Genomic DNA, 18,049 nt, shown 5'->3' on the forward strand with positions numbered 1-18,049 from the left:
AAAACGCAGTTGAAGTACCAACACTGCCTTTATAATCATCCAAAGTGTGTATACTTTTTTGGGGGATGCAGGGTGTCCCCCCACAAAATGTATGCAGACTTTTAACAGCTGATAATTCACTTAATTTTCACTCCTTTTCAGGTTTAACTGATTTGAAATAATGGGTGAAGCAAGACTAAGCTTTGAACAAAGAAAATTTATCCACTAGACTTTTTTTATGGGGATACATAAAAGATAAAGTTTACGGTACAAACAGTTATGAATGGAGGGTGCACAAATATCAAACAAAACGATTCTTGATGTTTTTGATTCTGTTGCTTCACCTTTTCAGCAGTGCCTGGTCCAGAAGGATCATTAGTTTGAAAACAGGCATTGACCCCCCAAAATTATTCATTTCTGTAGATTCTTTTAAATTTTGAAAATGAACTATATGTTAATAAACACTGATTTCATAATCATTCAACACGTGTATACATTTTGGGGGACACCCTATATTTATAGGTTTTGGGAATTAGGACAGGGACATCCACCACCACCTTTCTAGATTTTCTTTTAATATTGAAATCCAAATCCACAACAAATAGTACTCTATCCTGAGTATTAGAAACGGATTTGTTGATCAAAACTATGTTTCTAAAAGAGGAAGGACAAACTGTTTTTTATCAGAAATTGATATATAGTGAAAAGTAAAACAAGCTACACATATTTTCTTAAAGAAGTCCTCTTCAATTCTAAGCTATTCCCAAACATTCATGGTTTAAATAGCTTTAAATAGCATTAAATTTTTAATAGTAAGAATTTTTATTACAATACTTAGAAACCAAACCAAGGCTTTGAAGACATCTGAGGTTATTTGGCTTGGGGTTTGATCATCCCTCACTCAGCTACCCCATTGTCATGGTTACTGTGGGTCCTTTTTTTTTTAAAAATTCTACCTGAGGTTATGTTTCCATTGATTTTTAGAGAGAGGGAAAGAGAGAAATAAATGTTGATGTGTTTATTGATTGCCTCCTGCACGCATCTGACCAGGGATGGGGCCCGGGGAGGAGCCTGCAACCAAGATCCGAACCCTTGACTAGAATTGAACCTGCGACCCTTTGGTCCACAGGCCAACACTAGCCACTGAACCAAACCAGCTAGGGCACTGTGGATCTTAAAATATTCAGCTTCTTTTCACCTTCAGCCACAGTACTTGACCCTCTGACCGTCAGCGACATTGACTACCACAAGCTGATTGTGCCCTGCAGAGAAGAAAAATTTCCTTTTGTATATTTTGTTTACTTGCCGTCACCTCTCTGTGACCCTCATTCTTGCTTTGCAAAATTGCATAAGAAGACAGAAGAAAACTGCACAGAAAACAGATCCTTCCTCTTCCTGCCCCCAACTTATAATAGTATTAAAATAGTACTTCTCTTGCCTTAACCGGTTTGGCTCAGCCGATAGAGCATCAGCCTGCAGACATAAGGGCCCCAGGTTTGATTCTGGTCAAGGGCATGTACTTTGGTTGCTGGCACATCCCCAGTAGGGGGCATGCAAGAGGCAGCTGATCGATGTTTCTCTCTCATGGATGTTTCTGGCTCTCTATCCCTCTCCCCTCCTCTCTGTAAAAAATCAGTAAAATATATTTAAAATAAAATAAAATAGTACTTCTCAGTGTCTTCTATTAGCAAAAATTAAAATATTAATTATTTTTGTCACCTCATAAAATCTAAATGTATGACCACATCTCTCACGTTGCTTCTTTGAAGGCCCTCGGATTCTGGTCCAAATATTGCTCTTTCTATAGAAAGAGGTTATTTACTCTCAGTCTAGGATGTTTCATTTCTGGTCCTAAGGCGAAGGCAGTGAAATCAAATGTAATTCTTCAGCGCGGCGTTAGGTTCTCTCCCTTTTCACATTCTGCCAAGCATCCTGTTTGCTCTCTGGAAATTGGATTTTCACGGTGAAGAACATCATCAAAGTAACTCCAAAATAACTCCAAACTATTTTCTCCATAGAACATTTGGTCAGTTTAGAGGCCAGCTGTTGACAGATGCAAGTTACAAGCGAAAGGTATCATTCTGTGATATTGACTCTCTTGTAATTCACGTGTTCTGCTTCTGTGACAGTGAAATACCGTGAGCTGACTTTATATACTAAGGTTAAAGGAAAACCCAGAGTGCTGCACCTGAAAGTTGATTTGCTGCTTTGTCAACACATTATCTCTCCCTTTCCGGAGTTAATTTTCATGTGCCATCAACCTGCCTCCTCACCCAAAGCATCGGAGTCCATCTGGAGTTCCTTTAGGTCGTCTGCCTATGGGTTTCCCTCTCCCTTCAAATCCAGGCAAATCAGCATCGTCAGAATCCTTCCTAGTTCCCAACACCACCTTACTTCAGATGTGGAGGTGCTTGCAGTGTTCACAAATCCTGAAAGTCGTCATGGCTGTCTGAAAGATTTTTTATGCTAACAGCTGTAGCATTATTATGTATTGATTTATTTTCTAGCATTTAATCTGCATGTGTGTATACGTATTTTTAAAAATATGTGTTTTTACTCATTTCAGAAAGGAAGGGAGAGGGAGAGAGATAGAAACATCAATGAGAAGCTCTGACCGGTTTGACTCAGTGGATAGAGCATCGGCCTGTGGACTTAAGGGTCTCAGGTTCAATTCTGGTCAAGGGCATGTACCTTGGTTGTGGGCACATACCCAGTGGGGAGTGTGCAGGAGGCAGCTGATAGATGTTTCTAACTCTCTATCCCTCTCCATTCCTCTCTGTAAAAAATCAATAAAATATATTTAAAGAAAAGAAACATCAGTGAGGAGATAGAATCACTGATTGGCTGCCCCCTATGGGGGATCAAGCCTACAACCCGGGCCTATGCCCTTGTCTGGAATTGAACCTGGGGCCCTTCAGTCTGCAGTCTACACTCTATCCACCGAGCCAAACTAGGGCCGTGTATGTATTTTAATGTACACTACCATTGACCTTAAATACGGTTGGGGTTGTACACGGGGAAATTTTATAGAACACAGTATGACTTAGTGGTTAAATGTAAGACTTTGGGGTCAGAACATGTAGATGTAAATTATGATTCTTCCATTCACTAATTTTGCATTGTTAGGTAAGTTACCTTTGTTCTGCAAGGTTCAGTTTCTACTATAAACAGTGATCATGATAAAACCTTAATCTATATGTTTTTCAGAGAATTTAATGAAATCCTACAAATAAATGTCTTAGCACCTGGCCAGTGTGGTTCAGTGGATGAGCTTCAATCTATGATCCAGGAAATCAGGGTTTGATTTCCAGTCAGGGCACATGCCCAGGTTGCGGGCTCAATCCCCAGTAAGGGCATTCATGAGACAGCCAATTGGTGATTCTTTCTCATCATCGATGTTTCTATCTCTCTCTCCCTCTCCCTTCCTCCCTGAAATCAATAGAAATATATTAATAAAATAAGTAAGTAAGTAAATCAATGTCTGAGCAAGATGCTTGGCAGGTAATAAATACTCAGCATTTTTAATTTTTTATTCTTTATCTTGATAAAGAGGTTAAGCAACAGTACAGGAAAGTTCCAATTTAAATAGAATTATTGTTAAATTCTTTAAATGGGATTGACATTTAGTTACTCAGTAAATGTTTATTAAATATTCATTACTTGTCTAGTACTATGAATATGAATTCAAGTTCCCGCCTTTAAGGATTACAGAAGGATAAAACTGTAAAACAAGGGATGATAACACAACACAATTGTAATAGTTTTTATGACAGAGATATGGCCAAGATGATAAGCACAAGAAGTGATACCTCTGAGTGATGGGAAGAGGGTGGCAGGGAGAAGTCTTCTTGAAAGAAGTGAGGTCTAGAGTGAGTCCTGAATGCTGGACAAGTGGAAGTTCCCCAAGTGAAAAGGAAGTTATTCTAGTCACAGAGATGAGTAGAAGAATACATGATCTTTAAAAAATAATCAAAAAGTTGGATTAGGACAAAGGAACTGATATTAATTTCTGGCATGAATTTGTATGATATCAAAACCTGGTTAAGGAAGTAAATAATTCATTGCAAGCTCTATACTAGTAGATGTACAGCTTAACTTCTGTTCTTGTGCAGGAGTTAATAAAATAATAGTGACTACCATTTATTTACCAGTAATATCTACCATGGCCAAATGCTGAAATTGAGGTTAGTTGCTTGATAACCATTATCCTCTCAAAACACATATTTTATTGATTTTTTTAAAAATTACTATTTTTTGTCCTCACCTGAGGATATTTTTTTCCATTAATATTTAGAGAGAGTGGAAGAGAGAGGGAGAGGCAGAGAGAAACACCTATGTGAGAGAGACACATCTATTTGGTTGCTCCACATGCCCCTAACCAGGGTCGGGAGCCTGCAACTGAGGTATGTGCCCTTGAAGGAATCGAACCCGGGACCCTTCAGTCCGCAGGCCAATGCTCTATCCCCTGAGCCAAATTGGCTAGGGCTCATATTTTATTGATTTTAAAGCTAAATACAGTGAAACATGCCACCATTGATCAAACCCTTCAATAGAAAATGTAAGGAATGATAAGAAGAATTTGAATGCCAAACTCTCTTTATTCTGTCCAGGTTATGTTTATTATAAAGATTAGAGTCGCATACCTAAAAGAATTCACTTCCAGCTGCTACCATTTTTTTGAAATGGTAATGAATAGTTTATAGCTTATAATTATAAATCATAAATAAGCTTGTAACTTATTAATAACTAATGGGACTTCAATTTATGGTGCTATCAAGTTACAAAATTTTAAATTTTAAACACCTTTTCCCCTAGTTGTCATTCATTTCTTCCAGGGAACAGTATAGACCAGTGATGGCGAACCTTTTGAGCTCGGCGTGTCAGCATTTTGAAAAACCCTAACTTAACTCTGGTGCCGTGTCACATATAGAATTTTTTTGATATTTGCAACCATAGTAAAACAAAGACTTATATTTTTGATGTTTATTTTACATATTTAAATGCCATTTAACAAAGAAAAATCAATAAAAAAAATGAGTTCGTGTGTCACCTCTGACACGCGTGTCATAGGTTCACCATCACTGGTCTAGACAGTTAACCTTCTTAAGAAGTTTCTGGACATAGAATGTTGTTGCCTATCTACATGGAGGACTCTCTGGAGCATTAGAGAAAAGAGACAAGACAATAGAGGGGCCCCTTCCCTGCTTTTTATGGAACACAACCTTGTGAAAAGGCTGCAATCTTGAAGTTGTTCTCTTTAATGACAGTGTGAGCTCTGTAGGGAGTGTAAAGAGTCCTTCTGACCATGCCTGACACCTTGTTAGAGTTGCTTCTTTGGGATGTTAAAATGTCTTAGAGGTTTAGAGACCGCTGCTGGATTCATTATCTAGGAAAGGGAAGTGTAGCTTCTTCGTGAGTATTGACCTTCTAAGGTGCACTTGCTCCCATTGACCGCAGTGAGCTGGCCAGTGCTAAGTATTCGTGCCCTGTCTAAAAGGTTTCATTGTGACAAATTGAGCTAATAAATATTTAACTGACTGGATGAAGTTACAGATCGGATTGTCTTAATGGAATGTACCTGGTTTTCCACATCTTTCCACTTTTTCCCATTATAGATCCAATACACCCACAGACCCAACACCTGTCGGTTTTTGTTTGTTGTTAGTTTCTCTTTTGTGGTCTGTATTGCCATATCTTTTAAAGCAATACAGTTTACAAGGAGATCAGTTAAAATAGAGAACAAATATCTAGCTACCCAACCCTTACCTGAGAGGCCATAGCAGCTGATAACTAGACTTGGCCTCGGAATCCTACTTAATTCTGTTACAGATAGACACTAACAATGGAAGGTAGTTGGCATGTGAGATGAAACCTCTTGGTCTTTTCCACCAGTACCATATTTCACATGCTTAAAATAGGGGATCAAGTGAAATTGGCAAGAAGGCTTACATTCTCCCAATGAGGTAAGAAGAAAAATGTCAATTTTATATGTGTATATGTGTATATGATTGTTCACATGCGTATATCTATTAACCTGCATTTAAATAGGGAGGCAAAGGTAATTTCATAAAATTTTCATTGTCTATCATACTGTCATTCAATTAATAAATTATAGAAAGTAATAGGTTTGTGTGATTTCCCCCATTACTCACATTTATTATTTGTAGCTGAGAAATGCTCTTTAAATTTGTCTTTCTTATAAAGGCAAGGGAACATTTTCTGTCTCCATAAAAAAATTACCCTGCCAGTACCTGTACAGGTTTATGTTCAGAAGCTATAACCTTTTTTATGGGATTTAAACACAGGGAATTGTTCACATTGATTTGGCTGTCACACACAACCTAGGCAACACTTTGCACTTTTCACCACTCTGTGATAAGCAAAAAGATGGGTTACGAAGCTAGTCATTTCATTCCTGTACTCTGTACTGATGGAAGTAGATGGTTCCCCCTCCTTTGCTTTTGTGGTTTATCCAAAAGGTAGAGTACGGAGCTTTCCCAGTTTTTCATGCCATTCCAACTTGCTCAGCATTTAAAGAATGTGTCTCTGCATAGTCCTAGGTGAGTGCAACATCTCATTTTTGGAAAACATTTTCTGTAGTCTCTATTAGATTTATTTACCAACTAAACTCAGTTTGTATGCAGGAGAACCCAAACTCTCAATCTGAAGTTTGAAGTAATTCAGTCAAGCTCTACCAGATAAGAAATGGGAAAGACTATTTTGTTTCTTATTCCTCATGGGAAGACAATTTTCTTGCTTTGAGAATAGCCCTATTATATTATTTTAATGTTTCTCTTTAAAAGTTTGCAGCATTTCCAGCAATTTGTAATTCACTCTTAAAACCCTTTGAAAATAGAATTGAGAGTGGTTAAATGCGTTGTCCCTCTAATAGAGATTTTCTGTCTTTTGCTTTTCTTTCCATTTTTCAAACTGCATCATATATATATATATATATATATATATATATATATATATATATATATATATGCCTAAGGGACTGTTTGACCGGTAGCTATGATGCATACTGACCACCAGTGGGCAGACGCTCAACGCACAGGCACAGAAACATGAAACAGATTGATGTATCTCAGAGGGAAGGGGGAGGGGATGGGGAGGGCAGAAACAGATTAACCAAAGATCTTATATGCATACTAGAGGCCCTGTGCACAGATTTCTGTACTGGTGGGGTCCCTAGGCCTGGCCTGCGGTGATTGGGCTGAAACTGCAGCCTGACATCCCCTGAGGGATCCTGTACTTCCAGAGGGCCCCTCTAGTATTTACATATGCCATTAAGCAAAAATATGACTTTTCCATAATGTTCACTAAGGGGATGCCTGAATTTTAATAGCTTTGTGGGAAACTATTTTGGAAGAACAGATTGTCTTGGAAAAAATGATATTTACCAGTATCTTCTATTGGGAAGTGATTTTCCATCTGACCAGTTGTCATAGCCTACTGACAAAAATTATAACCATTTTGAAAAACATTTTCATTTGGTTGCCTTCCTAGACATTTTGGTTGAGTTTATTGTGATTCTATATAAGTTTCTAAACATCAAAAAATATTAGGTTGGAAGTGAAGACTGAGAGGCTACCATTAATATTACTTTGTCAGACTATGAAAATAAGTTCTTCAGAAAGTCAGTCTGAAGCAAACATGCCTATTCATCCAATTTAGATACTCTCCGAACAAATTTAGGGACCCTCTTTTCTCTTACAATCTCTGGAAAGCTAACAGTAACATTGATTTCAAGGAGAAAAAGAAGGAAAGGGCATTGGTAAACTTTTTTTTAAGAGAGATATTTAAAATTTTATTTTTCAGTTTATTCTTGCTCCTTGGCTGTCTCAGAGACTTTAGAAGATGCAACACTAGTGATTGGGAGAAAAACCAACTGGGTAAAAGCCATGCAGCTGTAAGATCCTTACCAGGACTCTGATTGTGGAAACATATGGAGTCAATCGCAGACCCTGCCGCAGGGACTAAAATTAGCATTTGTTGTCAGACACATGTGGGATGTCCCTTTTTTTATATGATGAAAGATTTGCATGTGACTTTCTCCTGCCTGTTCAGTGTTTTAATTATATGAGAAGAGGGTTGGCGACAATACATACTTCACATCCATCATTACTTTTCCCCTTTGACTCCTCCTCCAAAATAAATTTGTTTGAGGTGGAAAGTGAAATTAGTGGTAGCCGTGGCACTAACAATATGGCTGCTAAACTATGCCCTCACAGAGCATCATATGAAATATTTAGTGAGGAAAACATTTTTATTCTAAGTAAGGGCAAGTGGAATTCTAGAACGCTTTGAGGGTAACTACATTTCAGAGTTTGTTTTCACATTGGTATTAGGCATCCAGTGTGAAGACAAGGCATCCTAGAGTCAGTGAATAAGCACAAAGACAACAAAAAAAGTTCACACGAACAAATTTTCTTTTTAAAAAATCCTCAAAGTTTCAAAACTTTCACGCTCTGGATGGCACTTACACCCAAGTCTTTCATCTCACCTGATTCTTAGACCTAGATTCACTGAATAAATGGTTGAGTAAAGCATCTACTGCTATTTTTAATTGTTTTTGTCTCAGCATGTAGAATTTCTGTTAGTTAAATGTGTATATGATACTAAAATAGTATGTTCATAGTTTAGGTAGCAGGAATAATTTCAGCTAGTTACTAATGTGAGAGAGACCATGCTGTTAATCAATTCTTCATCTTTCCTGACCCATTTACTCCAGCCTGGATATTGTCACATTTTTATCCAATCTCATCTATTTGTAATAAGCTATTAGCTATCTGTAGGCATCACAACACTGCTTATAGATTTTCTTCTTTTTTAAAGCTGAATAATGTTCATATTCATATATATGTATATATATATATGTATATCATATTTTCTTTATTCAATTGTCAACAGATATTTAAATGGAATTCATATCTTGGCTATTGTGTATAATGCCATAATGAGCTTGGAAGTACTAATATTATTCTGTTTTAAATAAGAAATCTTGCCATTTGCAACAACACATGAATCTTGAGGACATTATGTTGATTGAATTAAGCCAAACACAGAAAGACACATACTGCATGATGCCACTTATATGTGCAATGTAAAACAGTCAAACTTATAGAAGCAGCAAGTAGAATGGTGGTTGCCAGGAGCAGGGGGAAGAGGGAACTGGGTAGATATTGGTTAAGGGATATCGTCTCAGTTATGCAAGATGAATAAGTTCTGGCAAGCTCATGTACAGCAATGTGACCATAGTTAACCATATATTGTATACTTGAAATTTGCTAAGAGACTAGATATTAAGTGTTTTTTCCATATACAAAAACATAATAACTATGTTAGGTGTTGGATATGTTAATTTGCTTGATTGTGGTGATTATTTCAAAATGTGCACATACATATATCAAAAACAACAAGTTGTCACCTTAAATATGTACAATTTTTTTAACCATACCTCAAAAAGACTGGGAGATGTTTTTTAATTAAAAAAATATGCTTACAGAGGTAAGAGACCCTTAGTGATAAGTAACTGAACCAGCCAGTAGAGGTTTAACATGTCTTAGCCACATTATCAAACAGTAGAATAGATGGACATGGAGCCATTGCATGGAGACACATGACCCAGCTGACAGCCACTATCAATTTCCAGACGAATACATAAGATCATTTCATACCATCTAGTCTCAGCTGAGTTGCCTATTGGAGGACAGTCACATGATTTTAACCAAGACAAGACCACCAAAAGAACCACCAGCTGCACCCAGCCCAAATTGCTGATCATGCATTAATAAATAGTAGCTATTTGAAATCATCAAGTTTTAGAATTATTTGTTACCTAACAGTAGGTTACTGATAGACTAAATACACATGAATTTTTAAAAGTTTTCTTTCTTCTTTCCTTCCCCTACCTCTCCCTCCCTCCTCCTTTCTTTCTTTTTCCCTCCCTCCTTCCATCCCTCTCTCTTTCTTTTAAAGCTCCCATGACAATATGTTTGAGGGGTGGTAGTCCGGGGCTGATATAGGGCTTTCTATCCTTAGTGTCTTGACTTGCTATTGATGGCAAGGTGACTACTCTACCTTTAGGGATCACATCCGTGCTCAGGGCAGGATGAAAGGAAAATACCTTCACCAACTGTCCCTAGTCCACTCATTAGGAACGCAGAACTTTCTCCAATGTTCCTAAAAGACTTCTGCCATGGTTTATTGGACAGGACTGTGTCATCTGGCCACTGACAGCTGCCAGCATGGCTGGAAAGCTTTCTCAGCCTCTTTAGTACATGCAGGGAAAGGGTTTGGGAATGGCTGCTGTGTGAGCCAACCAACAGTGTCAGATATACTTCCTTTCTCCTCACATTTCTTTTATCTTTTCAGTATTAAAAGGGTTTGTATCTTATTCACCAGTTAAGTCATACTACTTTGAGCCTCAGTTTCCTTATCTGTATAATATAAAACAATGCTGCATGCTTCAAAAATGTATTTTGAATTGAATTATAATATGAATAATCACATAGAGACATGATATTAATTGTAAGTAGATATGAGATTTAGGTAAATTTTGTTTGCCAATTTTTTGATACATAAAGAAATATGGCTTTGGATGATCAAACAGGCACATACTGGCTTCATTTCATCTTGTCTTCCTAGTTAATCAGAGTCAAAATATCTCTGATAAACAAATTTGACTCTAGGTCCTAAACTTATTCTAAGTTTCTAAAAATAGTTTAGAGATGAAAAAACTAAATAATGGTTGTTTTATCCTATTCTAGATTTAGAAATTTGACATACAGCATGATGAGACAAGAGTTATAATTATGGACAAGTTGGAATGCTCAATTATGAGATAAGGTTGTGATACATAATAGCATCAGTAACCCCTCCGATAATCAGCTGTATCTCCTGAAAAACTTTCTTTGAACACTGCCTAGACATTGGCCAGTTGACATTACTAGACTAATTTGACATCAGAGAAGATAAATCACCAATAAAATCCCTGAGAATTCATGAGCCAAACAGCCTCTATCTTAATTTATGTTACTCAGAACCTTAGTAATCATGTTTGCAAAAGGTAAAGTTGCATTAGTCATGCTCTGCTTCAGTAACAAACAAACACATAAATCTCAGTGACTTAACACAATATGTGTTTTTTCTTTGATTTTCCCAAGGAAACTCTTTCATTCAGTGACTCAGGCTCCAGGCAGCTTCCATCTTATGGCAGAACCAACTGATCATTTGACCTTCATAGACACAAGTAAATAGGTGATTAGAGTCTGAGGACGCATATCACTTTTTAATGATCTTGGCCTGGAAGTGACACATGTTACTTCTCATCTCCATATGTTGTCAAAATGGTCACACAGTCCATCGTACTTACAAGGAGGTCTGGGAAAAGTAGGAAGATTTGGATGTTTGGTGAGCACCAAATCGTGTCACAGAGGAGGCTGGTTTTTGAATAGTCATACCTTTGAGGTTTAAATTAAATGAGATAATATTTGAATAGATGAAAGACAGAATGACTGTATGACTTACGGAATGAATAAATAAACAGACAAGTGCTAACTCCTTTTACTTCCACCATATTTTATCATATTTAAATATAGATAATAAAACTGATCTGCATAGATTAGCACAATATTCCGCACATGGCATACAGTCAATAAATACTTGTGTTTTGTTTTGTTTTGTTTTTCTTTTTTTTAATTAAATCTTTATTGTTCAGATTATTACTTTTGTTCCTCTTTTTCCCCCCCATAAATCCCCTCCTCCCAGTTCCCGCCCCACCCTCCGCCCTCACTCCCCACCCACTGTCCTCATCCATAGGTGCACGATTTTTGTCCAGTCTCTTCCCGCATCTCCTACACCCCATCCCACCCCAAAAATAGTCAGTCCATTCCCTTTCTATGTCCCTGATTCTATTATGATCACCAGATTATTTATTCACTTGATTCTTAGATTCACTTGTTGATAGATGCATGTTTGTTGTTCATAATTTGTATCTTTACCTTTTTCTTCTTCTTCCTCTTCTTAAAGGATACCTTTCAGCATTTCATATAATACTGGTTTGGTGGTGATGAACTCCTTTAGCTTTTCCTTATCTGTGAAGCTCTTTATCTGACCTTCAGTTCTGAATGATAGCTTTGCTGGATAAAGTAATCTTGGTTGTAGGTTCTTGGTATTCATCACTTTGAATATTTATTGCCATTCCCTTCTGGCCTGCAAAGTTTCTGTTGAGAAATCAGCTGACAGTCATATGGGTATTCCCTTGTAGGTAACTGAGTTTCTTTCTCTTGCTTCTTTTAAGATTCTCTCTTTGTCTTTTGCTCTTGGCATTTTAATTATGATGTGTCTTGGTGTGGTCCTCTTTGGATTCTTTTTGTTTGGGGTTCTCTGCACTTCCTGGACCTGTAAGTCTATTTCTTTTACCAGGTGGGGGAAGTTTTCTGTCATTATTTCTTCAAATAGGTTTTCAATATCTTGCTCTCTCTCATCTTCGGCACCCCTATAATTCTGATGTTGGTACGCTTGAAGCTGTCCCAGAGGCTCCTTACACTATCTTCGTATTTTCGGATTCTTTTTTCATTTTGCTTTTCTGATTGGGTGTTTTTTGCTTCTTCGCATTTCAAATCTTTGCCTTGATTCTTGCGCTCCTCTGGTCTGCTGTTGGGAGTCTGTATAGTATTCGTTATTTCAGTCCGTGTATGCTTAATTTCTAGTTGGTTCTTTATCATAACATCGAGGGTCTCATTAGATTTTTTGAGGATCTCAGTAACTTTATCGGCGGCTTCTAGACAGTTCTTAAGAGACCTTAAAAGTGTGGTTCTGAACTCAGTATCCTCCATTGACAGTTTTGTCCTGTTTCTTTGTCTCCGCATTTTTTATGCTTTCTTGGTGCATCCCCTAGTGGTCTTTGTGCGCAGTCTTGTTGTAGTTAAGCCTTGATTATTGTCAGCAATACCGGGGGTGATTTGACCTCCAGGCTAACTGGCTATGAGAGTCCACTGTGTCTGCAGTGGGAGAGCTTCTGTGCTGGATCTCTAGGGCGGTGCTAATCTAGCGTTTGCCTGAGGCTATCCGGCAAATGGCTCTGCACAGGGCTTGGGTGGGGCGGTTTCCCGGGGATCTACAGGGCGGGCCGGAGTGAGCAGTTATGGCTGCTCTCAGTTCCGTCCCTAGGGGCTCTGCCTCACAGAGTCCCAGCAACCGCTGCAAACCTCAGAGAGAAAGCTGCCTTCGAGTTCCAACCGAAGCCAGACAGTCCCGCTTCTCCCGTTTGAGTCTGGGTCCCTAGAGACTCACCCGGATCTGGAGCTCAGAGTCTGAAACTTCCTCCCAATTGAGAACAACAACCGTGCCCTCTGCCTCCAGCCCGCTCTGCATGCACTCCGCACCTGAGTATTTCACTTCAGCACTGAGCCTCCTCTGAGTCTGGGTATGATATTCTCTTTCCTCCTAGTTGTAGAATTTCCACTCAGCCAGCCTTCCTGTGGTTCTGGATGATGTCCGTTCCATCTTTTAGTTGTTTTTTGAAGTGCTTCTTCGAGGCAGCAACCTCCGGCGTTAACCTATGCCTCCATCTTGGTTTCTCCTCTAATTCATACTTGTTTATTTTGAGGTTGGTGATAAACAAGGCCAATAATTAACAGTGATTGCACTGCCAAATGTTCTTTTCCTTCCACAACAAGGGTTAACATTTTAAAAAGGATGAATTGTATCTCCCTTTGGCAGTTTGATTTATGTATATTTTAGAAGTAGAATCTTGAAAAAAACTTTGTTCAACTTTGAAATACCAGGACAAATGTTCGCCATGTGCTGTACAAAGTTTAAGGCATTTAATGTAACCGTACCGTCCATAGCACATTGCTTTTCTTTCTTTAAACAACATAAATTTGCTGAGCTGGGCCTTAGAGAACTACGATTTGTTGACATGAATTCAGCATGATCCCAACCTGCATAGTAAGAGTGTTTTGATTCCTGTGCCAACTTTTATTTCTTGGCCAAGTTTTGTGGAACATGCTTTTGGTCTTGGCAATCGCCTGCACATTAGCTATTCTATTCCTTCTAATTTCCAAGGAGAGACATTAATTATATTTCTCTACTCTCCTGGGAGTCACACACGTGATATTACTAGACGACAGCAGTGCAGTAGATATCTCCCTGGGACATTTTAAGTTGGGGTGGAACCAAGGATTTCTGCAAGCTACAGACTGGATCTAAGTGGTTCACTCTCAGCTGGTATTTGTCGTTTTACCCAATGGCAGAAAACAAGTAGAACAGAGTGTTTATTCTGTCCGTGAAGTCATGAGTGATACTTATTTCTATTCAGAAGTGTTTCCTGGATGGAAACTCTAGGTAGATGTGAACACTTGTGTTGTAGGCTTTAGGGAGAAAAAGTTTTGAAAGAGAAACACGAACTGGAGAAAAATCTTAGAATATAAGCATTTGGTACTGATGCCACTGGCTGTCCATCTGGCAAATGAAGAAATGGTGTGGGTTGTGTATAAACAGAGACCTATCAATTTTGCCACAAAGTGTGAAATTTCTTGGTTGATTTTGCAAGTATATTCATTTATTTATTCCTTAGTTATTTATTGAGTTCATACTATGGACCAACCATATTTCTAGGTGCTGTGGATATAGCAGTGACCAAAACATTAAAACAACAAAATAAAACAAACAAAAGGAATGCGATTCTTAGGGAGAGTTTGAAGAACATGCCCAAAGTCACACAGCTTCTAAATAACAGCTGGGATTCAAACTAGGCAGTCTGACATAACCTTCTTCATTATTACACTTCATTACTACTCTTACTAAACTTCATTGCTGAACTACAGTGCCTTTCTAATTTTTTAAATCAATAGATACTATTTTTGGAGGAGTTTTAGTTTTAAAGTAAAACAGCAGGAAATGCATAGAGTTTTAATATACTCCACCCCCAAACACACACACACACACACACACACACACACACACACACACACACACACACTAGTTGATTTTTGCAGAAACCAATAGAAAATGAAACAAGCATGACTGTGCCTAATGCATGCCCCTTCTCCTTTCTCTGTAGTTGTATTGCAATAGAGGGAACTAAAAAATTTCCTAGTCCTAAGTTATTAATTCATTTATTCTCCCAACAAATAATTATAGAGATTTTTTCATGTATTAGGGTGCTCAAATAGAGCAATGAATAGACAGACATGGTCCCTGCTCTTACAAAATGAAAATAAAAGTGAAAAATACAAAGATTTTTAAAGACAAGGTGGCCCATAATTTTCGATTGGGGATTAATACAAGTCCTCACTAAGAAACTAATACTTAAATGACACTTGAAGGATGTATACAAGTTTTCCTTGCAAAGGGAAGAGTAGAGGGTATTTAGGGGGAGAGGGATGACATATAGAAAGTTACTGAGAAGGCAAAGAATTTGGAGCTTTTGAAAAGAAAACTCTGAATCTGTAAAGGAAATGGAAAATGACTGGCCTGATAGATAGGAGAAAAGCCAGGAGAATTTTTTGTTACAATAGTCAAGAGAAAGTATGGTCACATAAGGTCAAGTTAGTTTAAGATTTTAAAAAAGTACATTGATTGAAGGTTGTTTGTGACCTTTCATTTTCTGGTACCAGCATTAACACAAAGGTTGTATTAAATGGTTTTTATACAGATTTCAAGTGCATGTTTTCTTATCGAGAGTAAGGTTCTCAGGTTTCTGGTAAAGAAGTGTCTTTGAAGTGGGTTATTAATTAATGGGAGGTGAGAAGGTAGACATCGTGTGCACAGATAATGCTGATGAGCAGCATGCATTGTGCAGAGGAAGTAGCTAGAAAGGGAGGTGGCATGGAGGAAGAGTTCTTTTTGTTTGTATTAAGTTGATAACTATTGGAACAAGTTAAAATGCTGCTTTTAAGAGAACTAAAAGCATTTCTGGGAGTGGAGGGACTGAAAATGCAAGTGGGAGGGGACAACTGAGGGGCAGAGAGGCAAGAATCCGGGGACCCATAGAGGGATTGGGCTTTGCTAAGGATATTGGAAGAAAAATTAGTAAAGATTTAGTTTAGTTAATAGTTTTGATAGCAATAACTAATTATATGCTTTAAGAATTTGAAGCAAGAAGTTAGTGTGGATCTGAGAGATAAAGGGTGGGAGGTGGAGAAGAAAAACTTTCAGGTATTTCAAGCAGTAAAAGGTGGTTGTGGAGAGTGAGGGTGAAGTTACTAGAGAAATGATGTTATGAATGCCAACCTGTATTGACTGGCCATTTAGAAATGGGTGGCCAAGAACTAATAGTGATATCAGCAAACTAGAATTGAATTATAGTGGGCCTAGACCCCAAATGGTAGTAGCTTATGTCAAGTTTCTCTCTCAAGTGAGTTGGTATTAAGTCCAGACTGGTACAGTGTTTCTACTAGTATGAGGGCCCCAGGCCCTTTCTGTTTGCTACTCTGTTTTCTCCATCATTTGACTTCCATGTCATGGTCCAAGATGGTGTTCCCTTCCAACCAGCAGGGAGGGGAAAGGCACAAAAAGAGGACATCTATTCTCTAAGTTAATCTTCTTGCTGGAATGACTGATCCCAAGAGAATGTGTTCAACATGTAATTTTTATTCTTATGCTTCATCAGCTACCCAAAGTAGCACCTCATTTTTGTTTGTTTTATATTTAAAACTTGATTTGCCTTTAAAGTTTTATGCCTATTTTCTAATGATCTTGAAATTGTAGTTTATGGATAACACATGCCTACCTCTTATTAGCACTTGCATGGAATGGAGTCCATGTTCTTCCTGAAGATAGTTTTTCATAGCCCTCCATCATCCTGACTGCCCTTCTTTGATTATTTGTTGTTGTTGCTATTAATTTTATTCCTAAAGTCATCCAATGGTTTTGAAGAAACCATGATATCTTTCTCTTGAATTCCTTTCTGTTTGCTGTGATAGGTTTTCAAACTTGCTTTTTTTATTGTTTTGTTTTGTTTGAAATAATAGGTGGAAAGCAAATTTTCAGAATTCTTCCATGTCACTCTTAACTGATACTTGTTATTGCTTCATTTGATGATGCAAAAAAGTTTGATGCTATTTGATTCTTTTTAAAAAAAAAATATATTTTATTGATTTTTACAGAGAGGAAGGGAGAGAGATAGAGAGTCAGAAACATCGATGAGAGAGAAACATCGATCAGCCGCCTCCTGCACATCCCCCACTGGGGATGTGCCCACAACCCAGGCACATGCCCTTGACTGGAATCGAACCTGGGACCCCCCAGTCCGCAGGCCGACGCTCTATCCACTGAGCCAAACCGGTTTTGGCATGATTCTTTTTTTTATAATGTCTCAATAAAAATACCAGGTTTAACATGCACAAAGCCAAGAAAACTAACGATGCCAGATACTGAATTTATATTGCGCTGTCCTTTGAACATGCAATTTGATTCTTAATCATTTGAAAGTGACATGAACTATGTTCTAGAAGTTTTTGAATTTATGTTACCTATTATGTAATAACTAGAGCCCGGTGGGGTCCCTCGGCCTGGCTTGAGGGGATTGGCCAATACTAGCAGTCCTATGTCCCCCAAGGGATGTGTAGTGCATGAAGCAGCAGGCTGCCAAGGAGGAATCTGAGCCCGGGCTGGAAGCTGCGCTGCCCCTGCTCATCCCAGCCCCACTGCACATGCTGCCTCAACAGTCTCGGTCTGGCTAGGGGAGGGGCGCGCAGGGGGAGTGTCCGTGGGAGAGGCTCTCATGGCTACAGCTGTGCTTGCTAGGCATGAGCCAGGCATCTGGCACCCTTTGGTCAGCTGAGCGGCGCTCTTGCTGTGGGAGTGAACTAACCACCAGGGGGCAGCTGCCGGTTGACCGGTTGACCGTTAGAATGGTCGACTGGTCAACCAGTCGCTTAAGCTTTTATATATATACTAGAGGCTTGGTGCACAAAAATTTGTGCACTCGGGGGGAAAGGGGGGTCCCTAGGCCTGGCCTGTGCCCTCTCGCAGTCTGGGACCCCTCGGGAGATAACGACCTGCTGGCTTAGGCCTGCTCCTGGGTGGCAGAGGGCAGGCCCAATCCCTAGGTGCAGCC

At 38.7% G+C, this 18,049-nt stretch overlaps 1 pseudogene; it reads right to left on the reverse strand.

Moving 5' to 3' along the window:
- Positions 1-17,298: 17,298 nt before the first annotated feature.
- On the reverse strand, positions 17,299-17,397 carry LOC118668743 (annotated as a pseudogene).
- Between the last annotated feature and the right edge of the window lie 652 nt (positions 17,398-18,049).

The sequence above is a fragment of the Myotis myotis genome, unplaced genomic scaffold, assembly GCF_014108235.1.
Source record: "Myotis myotis isolate mMyoMyo1 unplaced genomic scaffold, mMyoMyo1.p scaffold_m19_p_13, whole genome shotgun sequence".
Taxonomy (NCBI): domain Eukaryota; kingdom Metazoa; phylum Chordata; class Mammalia; order Chiroptera; family Vespertilionidae; genus Myotis; species Myotis myotis.